Source organism: Podarcis tiliguerta (genome assembly GCF_965153285.1).
Source record: "Podarcis tiliguerta genome assembly, chromosome: 3".
Lineage (NCBI taxonomy): Eukaryota > Metazoa > Chordata > Lepidosauria > Squamata > Lacertidae > Podarcis > Podarcis tiliguerta.
In genome coordinates, this window is record NC_139536.1 from 78,132,461 (window position 1) to 78,149,057 (window position 16,597).

A 16,597-nucleotide genomic window follows, 5' to 3' on the forward strand; every position below is an offset into this window, starting at 1 on the left:
AGTGTCACAAGCGCTTCTTGAATGGAAGATTTCTGTATTGTTTTCTGAACCTTTTAAAGGTTTTACTACATTTTATAAATGTCTCTAATTTCTCTGGGGGCTGTGAAATATCTTACTCGGGAGCCACTCATCTAGTAAGTGTTTTTTTAAAAAAGAGAAAGAAAAAAGAAAAGAAAAATTAAAGTGGGGGATGAATAGCAGGAAGCTGCCTGGTTCCCCACATCCTCCTGTATTGGAGTGAACTGATAGACCGGATGGGTGGTAGTCAGTGCTAGTTCTACTCAAACCTATCGAAGTCAATACACATGACTAACTTAGATTTCTGAATTTCAACAATGCAACGCCTTCTTTTAGTAACAGAGGTGCACAAAGTCGTGCACCTAATGTAAGAAGAGCCTTCTCTGAGAAGATCAAGTGGCCACCCCAGTCCAGCATCCTGCTTTCCACAATGACCAGACAGATGCCTCCAGAAAGATTTAGAGACAGCCTGCCTCTGAATATGGCAGCCCAGAGGAGCCTTTCTAAAGCAAGGGAACAGGCTGCCCCACCTCATCAAGCCTTCCCAACTGAGCTGGACAAGCAAACTTCCTCTGCCAGTGACACTGAGGCCACCAAACTCTTTGAATTGGTGTGTTGTCAACTACCTGCATCTCCTTCCTTAGATCCCCATTCTTGAGATTTGTATGGCCTTGTGTATCTCTGGTCCATGGGTCACCTGAAGTAGCTCCTTCGCATGGGATAGTGCTATAGGACAAAATGATGCAGGGGGACATGGAATTCCCTCCAAAGAATCCCTTGAGTATCACCAGGGAGCTGCTAATCTTGGTAGGAAAGAATCAGAACCACACAAAAAAACCACATAGGAAATTGCTAGTTTCTCAGAGCTGAGAAAGAGCTGTGTTCCCATGCTGGCCTCCAGGCTGCTGCTGACTGAGCTGCTGGTGAGACTGTTGCTCCTTGTTTGCGTATGTATTTGATCGAGACCATCCATCTGCCTTGTTATAGGCTGCCCTTCTGCCCAAAAGAATCCCACAGCACAAACCACTTAAAATCAGAGCTGCACTAAATGGACAGGAGCAGAAGGCATAAAATCCAGCAGCATCATAGAAGCATCACTAAAATCCCTTATAGAACACACTGTATTGCCCCGGGTAGATTTTTTTAAAAGCAAGAATAACTGCCTGGCACTGAAAAGACATTGAGCGTTTTGCCAAGCAAGCTTCACCAGGAAAGACAATCTCTGAGTCACCACAACTCTCCTTAGGGCCTTCTCCTTAGTCAGCACCTGCTTAGCCTCAGGTACTGAGGGAGTGGGGAGCTGGAGGGTGGGTCACTGAAAGGTTTAGGCAGGATCATGTGGAAAAGGTTGGTCCTTCTAATAGCTGAGTTCCAAGACATTTGGACCTTCATGGGTAATGACCAACACTTCAAATTTTGCCTAGAGACGCTAGAACTAGTGTAACTGTTTAAGAACTGGTGATGTCCATTCAATGTGACTGGTTCCAGCTTAACCCTACGCTGTGTACCAACTGATGTTTCCAAGAAATCTTCAAAGGCAGCTCCAATGTATTGCAGCAGTCCAGCCTCAAAGTTCCAAGCACATGGATAACAGTGACCAGACTATTACTGCGAGAAGGGATGTAACCAGAGGCAGCAGCCTAAGAAGATAAAAGACATTGTGTGCTGTGGAAATGGCTTGGTTCCATCTTATGTGGGATTCAACAGCAGCCATAAGCTTCAAAAGCTGAGCCTTCAAGGCAACCCCATCCATAACAGCATGGCTACCACACACCCTCTGCCGGCCAGGTGAACCACCTTTCACCAGGGCATCTGACTTACCTAGAATCAACTTCCTTTTGTTGGCCCTCTTCCCATCCATTACAGCTTCTACACACCGATTCCTCACTCTCCATCAACTCAGCAGTTACATGTAGAAGAAGAAGAAGAGTTTGGATTTGATATCCCGCTTTATCACTACCCGAAGGAGTCTCAAAGCGGCTAACATTCTCCTTTCCCTTCCTCCCCCACAACAAACACTCTGTGAGATGAGTGGGGCTGAGAGACTTCAGAGAAGTGTGACTAGCCCAAGGTCACCCAGCAGCTGCATGTGGAGGAGTGGAGATGCGAATCCGGTTCCCCAGATTACGAATCTACCGCTCTTAACCACTACACCACACTGGCTAGATGTTAAATAACATGGTCCCATTGCATTAATGTTATAGAGCTGAGCTGTAGGCCTCTTAGCATCACCTTCTAGAACAGGCCATCCAGATAGAAGTGGAACCACTGCAATATAGTACGGTGCCTCTAGTCTCCAACAAGGATGGCCTATCCAGAATAATACCATAGTTGATGGTATCAAAAACCACAGGAGAATCAGCACATTGTGGCTATACTTGTCTTTCTCCTGACCATAATCTCATCACAAACAGACATATACACCTTGCTAAAATAGCAGAACTATTTAGGGCATGAGGCCTGAAGTTTGCATTTGTTTTAGGCTTATGTGTGAAATTGGATGCTACATTTTAGGTTCTGTCTAGGATTCGTCCCTTTCCTGTTGACTGTTGGAAAATTCTATTCCACCTTTAGTTATAAGACATGGAACTGTTGTGTGTCACATGTCTGTTTACATTCCAGCACAGTCTGCTGGGAACTTCCATTGTGTGTATAGCTTTTGTTTTTCTCTGTCTCTCTGAGAAGACAGAGAAAGAGAAGACATGTTTCTTTGTCCTGATTTATGATTAATAAATCTGTAGTTGTAGTATGCTTCCATAAGCCTCACGCCTATTCTGTGTGTGCAGTTCGCTCTGCTGACATAGTGTGCCCTGGTTTTGAAGCCTGGGTTGCTGATTTACATCAGAGCAGAGGCCAATGGGTCTTCGCAGTGGGACGGCTGGAAAGAGACGACTCAGCTGGGGGTAGCCAGCTGGCCTTGTGGCCCTCTGTATGTCAACATTGACTACAGTGTTGTAGATGTTGACCTTCAGTGAGGTCAGATTGACTCCATGTTGAGATTTTGCCAGGTTGTTTTAATATTGGAGGATAAATCAGGGATAACCACTTAGGGTATTTTTCAAGCACAATATGTTTTTGGAAGGTGCTCAAATCCAGCTTACCTTAGCCACAGGTAATTAAATCTTCATGCAGCCATTTCCGCAGCTTCTCTTTAATCACTGCCTTCATTCCATTGCCAAGAATCCTCTCCAACCTCCTTGCTCATATGCCTCTGCTTTCAGTCAAATGCCAGCAGCCTCTCCTGCACTGTCCTCTTCTGTTTTCTCTTGGGAAATCCAGAGTCATTAGCTTTGAGATCACAGAATGTTAATTTTTTTCAATGACAGATTAGTTCCCAGCTGGATATTGAAGACTTGCATGTTAAAGACAGGCAGTCCATGCTGAGTATTTACTTTGTATTCAACAAGAAGAGGGGAGAGGATAATCTGTTTAGGCACAGGTGGGTTTACTTCATCTTCAATGCAATCCTTGAAAAGGTTTAGTGTGTTTAAGTGCTTATGTTGATTTCATTGGGTCTTATTTAAATGTATTTGAAAGGTGAAACCATCCTGGTATGCTGTCCTGCACTGTGAATTAACTGGGGCTTGTAGGAAATGGGAAGCTGCAGTTTGTAACAAACTATATCTAGACACTTTAAATCTCCGTGTTTGAAGAGGGGAGGAAGACAAAGCTAGCCTGAGGCTTGCTGTAGCACATCCTCATAATGCTAAATGGTTATATATAATTATGTCAGACAGCAGCCAATGTCTGATGAAAATATAAATATGCTTTCCATCAATGCTGTTGTATCATCTCGTGGTGCAGTAGCCAATCATGTGAAGTGGAAATAAAAAGCACAAGTGTTAGTTACTTCACAACATGAGAAAAACCTTTGTGTGATTTGTATGTTCAATAGCATGCTGTTCTAGTGTTGAGAATTATGTAAGACAGCTTCAGAATTTTCCCCAGCTGTCTAAAGTTCTGCTGAGAACAGCTTATGCTCCCATTTACAGATATTCAAACTAGGTCCAGGAAAATGAATTATGTTTGATAGAGTTGTGGTCAGTGGCAGATCTACATTTGGGGGGCCCTGAAACTTGAATTGTTGTGGAGGCCCCTTCGCAACCAGCAATGAGGTCTGGGTAATGACTGTTATCTTATTGTGTGGGTTTGTTCCACAACAGAGCACCACATTTTTGAAAAAATAGCTGCTACCTCTGATTTTGATTAAAATTGTTGTACTGGATTATCTCACATGTCAAAGTCGCTGGTGTGAATAAAAATTTCCCATGCCTTATAGTTTTCGAGTTGAAGAAGAAGAAGAAGAAGAAGAAGAAGAAGAGTAGTAGTAGTAGTAGTAGTAGTAGTAGTAGTAGTTTGGATTTGATATCCTGATTTATCACTACCCGAAGGAGTCTCAAAGCAGCTAACATTCTCCTTTCCCTTCCTCCCCCACAACAAACACTCTGTGAGGTGAGTGAGGCTAAGAGACTTCAAAGTGTGACTAGCCCAAGGTCACCCAGCAGCTGCATGTGGAGGAGCGGAGACGCGAACCCGGTTCCCCAGATTATGAATCTACTGCTCTTAACCACTACACCACACTGGCTCAGTTGATAGAGCATGAGACTCTTAATCTTAGGGTCATGGGTTCAAGTCCCACACGGGGACAAATAGTCAGACTAGATGATGCTTGTGGTCCCTTCCAACTATTCTGTCATTCTATTGTGGGGGGTGAAAATTGGGGAAATGTTTTTACAAAGTCACTTAAGCCCTGAAGCTGAAGCTTCATCAGTTTTATAGTAGAGCGACCCTGGTTGCGGTTCGTGTTCTTCATAGTTTATAGATAACATTTTAAATTCAGCCATGGCTTATATAGCATTCTGCACTCGCTCTTTGAAGGAAAAGTTCTCCAAATAAGCTATGTCATTGCTGGAGCCTTCAGGATTTCTAATCAAATCTTGTAATGTTTTCAATTTATACCTCCCTCAAGCCGCTAGATATGGTTTATGACCTATCAGCCCTTCAGAGAGAGGTAGCTCATTTACTCAGCGCTGACTCTTCCTTCTCCTGACCAAAACTCATAATCATTTATCATTAAACAGAAAATTATTATCAAAGTGTATCTTTTCTGTATTGTGAAGGAAGGAACTTGTTTTAAAATGGAGAGTGTCCAGCATTAACCGTTTCTGTGCCTCACAAGTCAGCATGATACCTGAATACTTCATTAATATTTGCCTTAAGGAATTTTTGTCATAGATATACATGTACTTAAAATGGCATAGCAAAATATTGCTAGAGTCGCTTTTCACATTACATTTTGGGCATATGGGCCAACTTTCTGAAAGTCACATAAGAGTCTATGAAAATGTGTATCATTTGAGGGAGAAGACTAGTTTTGCTTAAGTAATGGTGGTTTGATTTTTAAGAATTTACATAGATAGCAGCAGCATGCTTAGTTTTCTGACATCAGTGCTCCTAAACACCAGTGCTTCCAAAGTAGTACAGGAGTTCCCTAGTCTGTGAGAGCCAGACACAGAAACAACATTTCTGAAATAATGCCGTCTTCTCCTGTATCATCCTACCTGGATGAGACTCTCCCTTCCAACTCTACAGTTCTATGATTCTATATACCTTCTAATTATGTTATAAATTGTATGAGGGGGAAAAAATATGTTCCTGCTTATGATGTATCATGTTTTATATAACTTTATTTATTTATTTATTTATTTATTTATTTATTTATTTAAGACCTTTATATATAGTGCCTAAATATCTTATTTCTAAGCAATGTACATAAAAACGATCTACAGAAAATTCTGTAAACTATCCTGTGGCCATTTTTGGTGAAAGGCGGTATAGAACTACAGAACCAAATAAACTTGTGTGGCTTTTCAGGACCAGGGACAGCTCCCAATGAGCCATTGCGGTCCAGCAAAGCATAATGTGTCAGCCCTTTTTTCTTTACTTTTCATTAACCACATTTGTAAAGGTGACAACACTAAAGCATTGTTATTTTGTTTTTCACTTCCAGTTCAATTGTTTCCCCATTCTTCAGCCCACCAGTGTCAACTGCTAATGCTAACCTGTCACCATTTCATTACTGTGACACTTTATTCTTCATAAATCTTTACCTGGACAAGCACACAGAGTCATTTTCCTGTCATTCGAAGTCTTATCAATGCTGCATGTTAAAACAAATCATCCCAATGGCAACACACTCAACTCCCAGGAGTCAAGAGAGATGCACACAAACTTTTTAGATGTTCAGTTAAAGATGCTGCTTCTTTAGAGCAAATTGGGGAAACAAAAAACATCGCCTGAGTAATGTGCAAAAGCATATTGGGATGAACAAAATTCAGCAGATGGCTTCTGTTTACAAAGGATCTCAAGAGTAATTTTGTGTTGTTGTTGTTTTCTATCATGAAACGGGACTTGAAATATTCTTCCACACTAGGCATTTACTGTGGAATAGCCACACTATATTCATTCAGGTTTTTTTGTGGGGGGTGGGGGTGGGGATCATTATCCAAACATCTCCCTAATGCTTTTGCTGTTCAGATTCCCAGATATTTCTATGTACTGCATCCTTCAATCCACTTTAGCAAGAAACATTATAAAAGAAACATTCCAAACTGGCAAAAGTGTGGAGTACAACTGGTACATTTGTCTTGTGAGCTGACATTTCCCCCCATACATAAAACCCAAAGGTTATGCCCAGTATTAGTTGTATTTTGAGGTTTTCAAGGAATATAACCATGTGCTAAGAAAGAAGGTCAGATTAGAGAAATCACTGAATCCCTTATTCTCATTGTTTTAATCATCACCTCTAGTGGAATATTTTAAGTCAGAGGTAGGGAACATTTCCGAGCTTGAGGGCTTCATGCTTTCTATGTGCTCTACATTTTAATCTTATAAGCATACAGTGCTTGTAAATCGGGTTACAAACACTTTGGGTTACTAACTCCGCTAACCTGGAAGTAGTATCTTGGGTTAAGAACTTTGCCCCAGGATGAGAACAGAAATCGTGCGCCGGTGGCGCAGTGGGAGGCCCCATTAGCTAAAGTGGTACCTCATGTTAAGAACAGTTTCAGGTTAAGAATGGACCTCCGGAACAAATTAAGTTCGTAACCCAAGGTACCACTGTATAGTATATGGTATTATTTATTTGGTTTTGAAGAAAACCGGTGATCTTTTAATTATTTGAGTAACTGTAAAGAAAGATGCTAACACACACACAAATTTAGCAGCTTATACAGGTAACATGTCTGAAATTATTTCCTGCAGTATGGGTACTATAGAGAGATAACTGTTTCCAGATATGGTTCTATACCTTCCTGTGTTGCTTTTATTCTTAGTTCCTAGTCAAGTAAGCACAGTCAGCCTGTTCTCTTAAGCAAACTTCAAACAGATATGCTGGATTGTCATGCTGTCCCAGAAGTCTTGGCATGAATACATTGCATTCATTATGGTACCTGTTATCACTCTGAAGCAGCTGTTGACATCACAAAATGAAAGCAAGTTGCTCTTCAGGGAATACTGAGCACAGGGCTGACATCTATTCCCTAGTTCATGGTAGAAGTTTGTGCATATGTGTGTGTGAATTCAGCACAGAATCTCTCTCTCTCTCTCTCTCTCTCTCTCTCTCTCTTTGTGTGTGTGTGTGTGTGTGTGTGTCTACCACACTATCAAGACTGAGACACTGTGGGGGGCACAATCATACCATAAGATAGGGACCCTGAAATCCAAAGATCTCCTTCATGCATGCTGAGGAACTTAGGTCTGCCCACTTGCAACCTCTCTCCTCAAATGCCAAATCACAGACTTGTCTCTCAGTTTCTAAAGATGTTTGCCAAGAGGCACTTGGCATTACTGCTTGAGAAAGACAAGTTCCTTAGGCACATAGAACTAATCACATTGTACTTTGGATCCAGCCTGGAGGATCACCAAGTCCAGCCCTACCATTGGGCAGAGTGAAGCAGCCATCCCAGGCATTGGTTGCTGGTGGAGGCAGGCAGCAAAGTTAAATATTTGAAGAATAGGGGTGAGATGCTGGAGGACAGAGCTGTCTGTGCCATGCAGCATCCCATTCACCCACTAAACTACCCCGTTGTCCTTAGTTACAGTGAAGGATGCTGTCCGTTGAAGTTGGCTTCTGTATATGCCATGGCAGGGTGCCATCTTGTCCTTTGTCATAGGTCAGTCCTGAGGAACGCATGCATTTGTTTGTTTGCTTACAAATGTTTCTCTGCCACCCTTCAGTAAGGATTCTCAGTAAACACATACAATATTGCGAAAATAAAACAGCAGAAGCAGCAATTAAAACATGCAATTAATCAGAATGGATAAAACCAAAAGCTAGTTCAACTTAGATTACATACCAAAGGTCTTTTTCTGACACTGAAATCACATTCAATTTGGCACCAGGCAAGCGTCTTTGCAGCAAGCATTCCACAGACCAGGCAACACATAGAATCTGCAGGAAAAGTACAAGCTACAACATGAAATAGGTGGTTTAATCTTCTTCCTCTTTGCCCTCCCCACCCCACCCTTTGACTCTTTCGTCATAGCCATCGGAAATGCTAAGTATATTCAGATGTTGCACACAAATATCATACGTATACATGGCAAGAGTTCAAATGATTACCACTCATCCCCACATACATTTGCTAGTTGCATGCTGGATGCAATTGGTTGTCTTTTTATTAAGAAATATTAAAATATTTTCTTAAGAATTTCCAACTGGGAGGGGTAGAAAACAAGACAGAGAGCAATTGAAGACCTTCACAAAGCCATGCATATGTTTTACATGCACATGTTCTTAGTTTTCAGAACTCTGACGTCTCCAGACATTTTGCATCAAATCTATGATTGCTGTAAACAGTCTACTGCCTGACTGAAGTGAAAGATTGATAGATTTTTTTTTAAAAAAAATGTACCTTGAACAAAAAGCAAGCATTTCAAGGAGCTGATAATTCATTGGATAATTAAATACAGTTGCAGGAAAAAATGGATTTGCTTTCTCTGAATACATGAAGACTTAAACATAACTATTTAGATTGGGCAGTTGTTTCCTTATGATCTCATTCCTAATGCATGTTAGTCCCTTTAGTGGACAAACTGTCACCTCAGACCTTCAGAGGTCATAAACTAGCCTCAGATGGACTATCAGAGTCTAATATTGTTGCATGCACTGCTAGGCAAAATGGTGGATTAGTCTGAGATATGATTGAAGGGGGCAAGATCAAATCATCAGGATCAGAAGAGGAGAGGACTTAGGACTTGCCCTCTCACACCCCTAAGCATCATGTTTTAGCAGCCGCCTCTTAGATCTGCTTTGTTCCTCCCCTCTTCTTTACCTGGGCACTGGATCATGCAAAGCCAGGCATAAAAGATCTACAGTTCTCATGACCAATTAGCATTCTCAGGACATTGCCAGAGCTATGTAAAAAAATAATCTCTCCCATTTCCCTTTAAAGCAGAACTATTGCTTGGTGTCAATTGCTTTGATTTTGTATGCAATTACATTTCACCCTTTGCTTATTTTGCAATGACGTGGGGTGCACCTCATACATTTGGAAAGTGAATAGTTCAGATAATTGGAAATGTTATTTTACATAAATTTATTTTATGTGGTGCTCTGCGGAAGGGACGTTGTGAATTCAGATCATGATGCCACTGCACTGCATAAGCTTAATTTTCAATTTCAGTCTCCAAGGACTATTCCGCGCAATCCAAAACATGGTTTCCCATGGACAGTATACTCAATATGGGGAGCAATAGAATACACGTGTTCGCACAAATAGGTTTGTGGCAGTCTCTTGCATTACATTCTTAGGTGTACAGTGGGGCAAGGAGAGAACTTTGTAGCCCCTAGTGCATTGCATAGAATGCTGCACATCTTAACCCACAAATTAAACATATTGTCCTTTATTTCTGTTTTCTGAGTGGACAGGGAACTGTGATTGCCTCTCTCTACCTCATAATTATACTCTGCATGAACTAAGCTGGTAAAGAAAACTACAATAAAAAAACCTGTCACATCAATTTGTTCACTTGGGCTGATTATTTTGCTTTGATTACACAGACCGCTGGGCGCAGCAGCCAACCTCTCCATCTTTGACCTTCTCCCCAGTTACCAAACGCAGCAAGTCAAGGTCAAGAGAGGCGGTCTTCAAACCTTCTAAGGGGTGGTTGGCATCTGACTGGGCAGGGAAATGGTCTATTCAAACCACTGAAGCTGCTGGTGGGGAAAAAGAGGATCGGGACCCTGGCACTGGGGGAACAGCAATTTAACCTTTCCCCCTGCTCCATTTTCCCAATGAAAATAATCTCCTCTCAAGGTTGCTGTTTGCCTCATGATTGGCAGCAAATGGCCACCTAGTGATTTTGAAAGCATGATCTGCCAGGACTGGAATGAACTGGAGATAGGATCAAGAAAATGGACACCAAAATCAGGACCAAAGAGCAACTGAAGGATGCATATCCATACCAGAGCTCAGAAAGGCCTTGTTGCTGCAGAAGAGTCCAATGGGCAGTGCAGATGGGCAGGATCAGCCCAGGGCCTAAGGATACATAGCTCCCTGGGTGGATTCTGCAACCTGTCGTTCAGTGGCTTATCAAAAGAGGGCAGCTGCACACAGGCCTGAAGCTTCCACGTTTGAGCCCCAGCAGCTCCTGGCATGATAGCATAATAAATATGGCCTCTTCATCATTGTAATCTTCATCATTGGTGCCACAGAATGACTGCACGACTGAGTGCTAAAAGGTAACTGCGAGCTGTTAGAATTTGAATACAACATATGATGGGCAGCTGTTGCTAAATTAAACTGGATAAGCCTTGCCTAAATGCCATGGGCTTTTGACTGACACATGGCGGGCGTGAATCAGTTGAGCAGTTCCCTGAGCCTTTAACTGGAAACAGGCAGGCTTATCTCACTGAGAAGAGAAAAGAGCCATCTCTTTGAAATGGCAGCTGCTGAATAGGTCATTTAACATGTGCTGTTGCAGACGGACACAAGGGAACAATATTTTGTATTAACTAGGAATAATTAGCAGCAGGTTAATAGTCATGTCAGGAGCTGCTGGTTGCCATACAGCATTCTTCAAATGACAGTGATGTCCCCCTAAGTGCTGCGGATGAAGGATGAATTGCTTTCCAGATTAGATGCAGGTCAGTAGCTGATATACTTACATGGTACCAATTGCTAAAGTCAATGTCTGTCTGCCAGTCTAGTCCACAAAATAATTCTAAGACAAAAGATTCAAACCCAACAACCAAGCTGTAGAAATAATTACACTGGCTGCATTCAGACATGGGGCTTGTTGTGTTAGTTTTGCTGGTTATAATGTTAGTGGTTCTGGAAATGCCAGCGTCGAACATTTCCTTTACCAGTCGTGTTATGGAACTGTGGCTTTTTTACCAATATGCTGCCATGTTGCATTAAATTTTAAGTGACGGGAAATAATTGTCACCTGAACTTGAACTTTCTCTGCTCAGCCAGGGCTATGCCAATGTAAGTCCCTCACCTGACTGAGATAGACATGTGCTGGCATAAGTCCATCAACCTGGCTCAGCTGGTGGACCCTAAGACAGTGTAATTTAAGTTCCCCAAAAAGGGTGTTCTGAGGGCGGGGGCAGGAAGGGGTGAGGATAGGACCATGAAAAACTTATACCTCTTCCAGACCCATTTCTGTTTGGTCGTGGGACCTAACAACCCTGTGGAACGTAGCCCACAAAAAGAATGGTGCAAGTCAGAAACAGAAGAATATTTATTTGTATCAGCCATAGCAAGGTGCAAGTCAAATTTCTCCTGGACAGAGTTTCAAATGGGGTGATTTATGCCACCCTAGAGTACATCAGCTTTCTATAGTTAGGATTGTTCTATAAGTGCGACCAAGTCTGGATACAGTCCAAGGGCCCGTGTTAGTGTTACTTTCATGGAACTCGGGACAGTTTACTTTTAAGTAAACACAGATAAGATTGGGCTGCAGTGCATAGGTTAGTTCTGAAGAATATTTTTTGCTGCTGTTGTTTTTACTCTTGAACTATGCGTGGAGCTGTTAATGTACTAATTTTCAGTTGACTCAAATTTGTTACCTAGAGACTGGGTTCTAGGTTCATGGGAAGTCAGTTTTTCCCTTTATTTAGAACTTTTATAGAACACCATTTTTAAAAAGGATGATCCAAATGGTGTATAATTTGAGAATAAGGGGCATAGTGCATAAATTAAAATGGGAGGTTCAGGGAAATGAAATATGGGTGTTTTTTTAAAAAAAATGAGAGAGAAGGCATGAGTATGTGTTTGTGTGCTGTGTGTGTGTGTGTGTGTGTGCGCATGCTCCCAAATTGTGTAGAGACTGAGATGCCTCTGCTGAACTACAGACTCAACAGACTACAGACTCTACCCTTGTCAGCTAAGTTAAAAAGTTTGTATCCATGAGGTTGGATCCAATGTCAGTCATACTCAAAGTAGACCCATTCAAGTTAATTGACATGACTAACTTAGTTTCATTAATTATAATGGGTCTATTTATTGGATGCCATGCATGGTCTGGACATATGCAGCAATGCTCTGCTAACCTTCCCTTGTACCTGATATGATGACAGGGTGGTATGTGCCCCCACTAGTATTCCATATACAGAAGCCAAGCAGACTGGCAGATGAACATTACTTCAAGACTGGCAATGAAACAGTATCCCTACACCACACTGGAGGGCAGCAGGCTAACTTAGGGGGTTGAGGACACACTATGCAGTACAATCAACTCTGTTCTCTAATGCCTTGTTGCAACTCTCACCCGTTATCTGCCGCTTGAGGCAGTCATCTCGCTCTACCCAACAATAGGGCAGGCCATGTATGGTCTTCATAATCAATTGTTGATAAATTTTACAGCAGTTGTCTGGCATCTGACTAAAGCTAATTGCTTTTCCTTTTGAAATACTGTCTTTGCCTTCAAATGTGTTTTCAGCTGCGGTCTATAGCTAAGGCGGCAGCAGATATCTAAAAATAGTGTGGCTCATGCAGTTCTTAAGAAGTAGTTAAGTTTTGTAGCTACGGTGGCTCTGCCTAGAACAAATCACTTCTGACTAGTCACATTGCATGCAAATATTTATGCCCTTGAAGAAACTGTTTGCATGCAATTACAAAACATGATTGCAATTACTAAAGTGTTTAATAAGACCCAACTCTGCGCTCTAGGGATTCATGGGTGCACCAGTGACCTTGCCTGTTATTATAAATGAAAGCTCTCTTTTCCAGCATGAAACAATGTCACCTGCTAACGAAATAGTTTGACATTTTGTGTGTATGTGTCTATCAGATGGCATTCTTTTGCCTTTTCACAGCCAATTAAATTACAAAGTGAGGATGAAATGAGCACAGCTTCCCATCTCTCCACAACTCTTTGAGTGTGTGGCTGGGCAGGGGGAATCTGATGTGATGTTGTTGTGTTTGTGTTTCCTAGCCAATAGAATAATGCAAAGAAAGAGAGAGAGTTAAAAAATGTAAATCCATGTGTTTGCATCATAATACACATTTTTCCCCAACTCCACTTCGTTGAGGAGATGAAGAGGGAGACTTGGGTCAGTGGTGCAAACATGCTCCCCAAATCATATAGTCTCAGCTGGCCAGACTTCAAGTATAGGATTCCACATCTATGGGTGATAGGTGCTATGTATGTATGTATGTATGTATGTATATATATATATATATATATATATATATATATATATATATATATATATAACACCAGCAGATTGCAGCAAGACATGGTGGGATAAAGGAACAATGTTATTCCTTAGGAAAAAAATCAGCTAGAGACCAAAGCATCCACAAAGAGATCAAACAGTTAACACTACTGTGCACTTACAAAAAAACCTTCCTCATATTTCCCCCTCTGCAAAAAAAACAAGTATGAAAATAAAAGGCCATAAAATGCTTAACTTGTGAGTGTATTGCATTGAAATGATGAACTGCAGAGCTTTGCATAAGCAGCTGTATACATGACTGATCTTGCCATTTTCTCTACAAGCTCTCCATAAATTCAGGCCTCCTGTTGGCACCAAACCGATGCCCTAAATGCACCATAAGTAATCTGCCATTTCAACAGTAGTAGCTGGGCATTAAGTAGCAGGGGATTCTGTCAAGCGTCCCCTAATGACAGTCAGTAGCGTTCTCGTTCACATCATTTACAAGATTAAGGAGCACACTTCCAAGTTTACTTGTGTCAAATGATGGAGAAAATATATACAAATAATCCTCGTTACTTTACTTTCTGAAACTGACAGCTTAATCAGTTACAGCTGCCATTTGAAGAAGTTTGCTAGGAATTCATAGCAATTCATTTTCTGACAAGACAAACAACACCTTGTTGGTAGGAACAAGAGAGACATTTAAGTGGCTTGTGTTGGTGAGGTATATCAGCTAGAGGCCACAGGGCCAAATTCAGCCCTCTGAGTGGTGCCAACTCCCCTCTATAGTTCAGGAAGAGGAGTACTTGTTTAAAAGCACATAGAAGACTTTACTGCACCTTCCATTTTTATGGTTCATTATGATTAAATTCAGCATTCCCATCGTGGATACCATAGAAATTTATTAACAGTATTAATACATTGATTAAAAATATCCATTAACCATTCAAAAACTTAGCCTGGTTATTTGCTTCATTTTGTTGACTACACACACACACACAGAGAGAGAGAGAGAGAGAGATAGAGTACAATTGAATACTCACATTACAGTGTTGGGAGTACACACAGCCACTTTGCTTGACAGCATTCAACCTAGGAAGGGAAAAACACAATCAGAAAAGACAGGTATGATATAAGGACAGACACATCCTGGAAGCTGCACCAGCGCCCGTGAAGCCACATGCCACCCACACATGGAGGGAGACAATAAACACACAGTGATTGGGACAGACCCTCAACATGTGCTCCTGTATCACCACAAAATGTGTATCAGTTGTTTTATAAAGACATATTACTATTTCATAAAACATTTCCCTGTAACATTCTGAGGTCTGCCCCCCAGCTATCTTTGCTCCTTTGTATTCTCCTTTGCATCCTCTCTTGCCTCCTTAATTCTGAGCGCAAGCCAGTATCTTTTAGGTAGGTAGCCTAAGATACCCTTCCGCCTAATCGGATGGACTTGTTCCCCAGTTCCATCAATTATTTCCCCACTGAATCCATGCAAAATGAATCCTGCCGAGATGGTTCAGAGGCTGAGCTCATCTTTTTTTTTTAAAAAAAAAACACAATTCCCATTTCAAAAGAGCTAAAGCAATAGGATTAATAATATTCCTCTGTTTCCCTAATGCACCAGCTCGTCCGTGGAAGATATTTAAGAAACATTTCAGCATCTACTTGCTTGTAAACATGCCTGGCTGCTTTGTTTCCTTCTCTAGTCCGTTCCGGTAAGGTAGTCTTCCCCAACCAGGTTCTTCATCCCTGACCATTGGCTATGCTGATTGGGGCTGGTAGAAGTTTGAATCTAAGAACAATGGGAAGTCACAGCTTCTCCGCCCCTGCTGTGTAATGTACTACATTCAACAGGGGTGTGGAACTGTTTTCCGCCTGAGGACCACATTCCAACATATGGGTGGAGTCAGAGCGAAAAATGGGCGGAGCAATGGATGCAAATCCTACCTTGCACAGTAGACTACATTCTAGCTGCATGGAAGCATCCCGAAGTTCCCTATCCCTGCTTACAGGATCTTTTTATTCCTAAAAAAGAGAAGAAAGTTCTCAGAATCCTTCCTAGCCATAAGCATAAAGCAGTGAAAACCGTTGCATTATTGTAGGAAACAGTTATTGGGTAAGTGGCAGAAACCAAAAGAATATTTTCACTCTGGTGAGAAAAAGCAGAGAGTTAACCACCAGACACAAATTTGTCACAGGAAAAGGGTGGCTTGACATTTCAGATATTAAACATTATTATGAAGCAACACAGCTCCAGGCTTTAGCACAACCTTCCTTAGCCTGGTAACCTCCAGATGTGCGTGAGGGTTTTTTTTTTTTAATCTTCAATACTCGCTATATCTAGAGTTCCAAAGGTTGCCCATGCCCATGCGTATGAGAGGGGAAATGATATGCCCCTTATGGCTGATCTATGGCAATGTGGAAGAAGGCTGAGCTGAAGTCCTTCCCTGAACTTCTGCACCCTTTTTTATACTGTGGTGTTGAGGGGACATTTTGGAGTGGCAGTGGTGGTTGTATGAAAAGACATGGAGTCTGCATGAACTTACTGGTGGTCACAGGCCACATCCACACCATACATTTAGAGCACTATGACATCACTTTAAACCATGGGTAAGCAAACTAAGGCCTGGAAGCTGGATCTGGCCCAATCGCCTTCTAAATCTGGCCTGCGAATGGTACGGGAATCAGCGTGTTTTTACATGAGTAGAATGTGTTCTTTTATTTAAAATGCATCTCTGGGTTATTTGTGGGGCATAGGAATTTGTTCATATATTTTTTCAAAATACAGTCCGGCCTCCCGCAAGGTCTGAGGGACAGTGGACTGGCCCCCTGCTGAAAAAGTTTGCTGACCCCTGCTAAACTGTCATGGCTTCCCCCAAAGAATTCTGGGAGCCGCAGTTT

At 41.7% G+C, this 16,597-nt stretch overlaps 1 long non-coding RNA gene across 1 annotated transcript in view; it reads right to left on the bottom strand.

Moving 5' to 3' along the window:
• Positions 1-16,017, bottom strand: part of LOC310674408 — a 35,678-nt gene extending 19,661 nt beyond the window's left edge. The window contains exons 1-4 of the long non-coding RNA XR_014509567.1: positions 15,644-16,017; positions 14,731-14,779; positions 8,376-8,470; positions 1,840-3,283 (exon numbers count right to left, since the gene is read on the bottom strand). This is a non-coding gene — a long non-coding RNA (uncharacterized lncRNA). The remainder of the gene's footprint in view (positions 1-1,839; positions 3,284-8,375; positions 8,471-14,730; positions 14,780-15,643) is intronic.
• Between the last annotated feature and the right edge of the window lie 580 nt (positions 16,018-16,597).